The following is a 1,558-nucleotide window of genomic DNA, read 5'->3' on the forward strand; positions in this document are numbered from 1 at the left end:
ACTCAACAGCGACAAACAGACTGGAGTTTAACTTTTAAACGTCCTGAACACACGTATTGAAGACTTTAACAAGTATTTTTATGATAAGATACTTGTACTTGTACTCAAGCATCAATTTGAGGTACTTTATACAATGTTCTCTGGTATTTTATCAAACACTGGACAATTATAGTAAAATAAGCAGGAGAGTGAGCTTTTTATGTTTTTTAAATGTATTATAATTCAGTTCACAAAAAAACTTATCAACTTTAAGTACTTTATTCAAATTAAAGTAATTAATTGTAGGTATATATTTAAATAAACGCAGTGTTGTCCATGCTATCTTTACAGCTACATGAAAAAAAATAAAGAAAACCATAAAATATAAAGAGGAAACTTACGGTCAGCTCTGTGGGCTGGAAGCCTTCACTCGTCCGTTTGGCTAATGCTAATGCTAATGCTAACGCTAAGGTAAAAGTTAGTTTGAACCGGTAAAATGTCGGGATGCGTTTAAACCAACTCAACAGCGACAAACAGACTGGAGTTTAACTTTTAAACGTCCTGAACACACGTCAGCTGTAAACGTTTCCTCGCGTTTCATCATAACAACTTCTAGCAACAACGAGCAACAACTCACATCCGGAGGGGAGGGGCCCGAGCGTCACGTGACCACAACAGAGCGTGACGCGCATGCGCAGTGGGAACTTTCGCTTTAGTGCTGGTGAGTTGTTGAAAACAAGAAGAAGATGATGAAGATCTGATTGAATTCTGCTCCACATTCACTTATATACATATTATATATTTATATTATACACTACACTTGTGTGTTTGTGAGTCCTTTACAGAGAATCCGGTATTATCCCATAACACTGCAGTAGAAACGAGTATAAAATAAAAATCTTTAGCGCCATCTACTGGTGACTTTTGGAAACATCAAGTTCATCCGTGACATTTACAGCTACAAACAGCTTTTATTGTTACATAATCAGCTACAAAACAAGAGTGAACTGAATATGATTCCTTATTAAATATGTGCAAATAAGAAAACGCTTTTGCGCAAGGCAGCAGCGGAGTTCAACTCCCCAGCAGGGATCGATTGCAGACACCTGTGTCAGGTGTGCAGCTCCTCCGTGAATCATTGAGACGCAGCGGCAGCGCCGGTGTCACGTTTCCCGCGTTAGAAACCGAACCCCCCCCCGGCTCGGTTCTGAACGGTTCCGCTCCGCATCTGTTGCTGCCTCCAATGATCACGAACCTGAGAGGTTGTTGCTGTGGTAACAGCGGCAGGGACAGGGTGGGTGGGAAGACGTGTCGTAAAGTTACCCGTATGTAAACAGCGAGCGAAATTTCTCCCTTCAAAATAAAAGCACAGATCAGAACAGACTTATCCCGTCCACTGTTAGCATCTGTGATAATTGTTCTGCTAATTTCATTCTAAAACAGCTAGATGTGAACAAAAATATATAATATATAAATTAACATGATCTAAATCAGACCTGAAGTCAGTTAATAACTTGGACTTTTTTGCTAGTTGAAAAATTTCGACTGCTAACAATAAAATATTTATGATGTTTTACTG

The 1,558-nt window shown here is 39.2% G+C and overlaps 1 protein-coding gene across 1 annotated transcript in view; it reads right to left on the bottom strand.

The window, feature by feature from the left end:
- The window catches only part of rhbdd1 (rhomboid domain containing 1), a gene marked incomplete at its 5' end in the record, with an annotated part of 12,627 nt that extends 12,188 nt beyond the window's left edge, over nt 1-439 (bottom strand). The window contains 1 exon segment of the mRNA XM_014026421.1: nt 381-439.
- Between the last annotated feature and the right edge of the window lie 1,119 nt (nt 440-1,558).

Source organism: Austrofundulus limnaeus, unplaced genomic scaffold (genome assembly GCF_001266775.1).
Source record: "Austrofundulus limnaeus strain Quisiro unplaced genomic scaffold, Austrofundulus_limnaeus-1.0 Scaffold552, whole genome shotgun sequence".
NCBI lineage: Eukaryota > Metazoa > Chordata > Actinopteri > Cyprinodontiformes > Rivulidae > Austrofundulus > Austrofundulus limnaeus.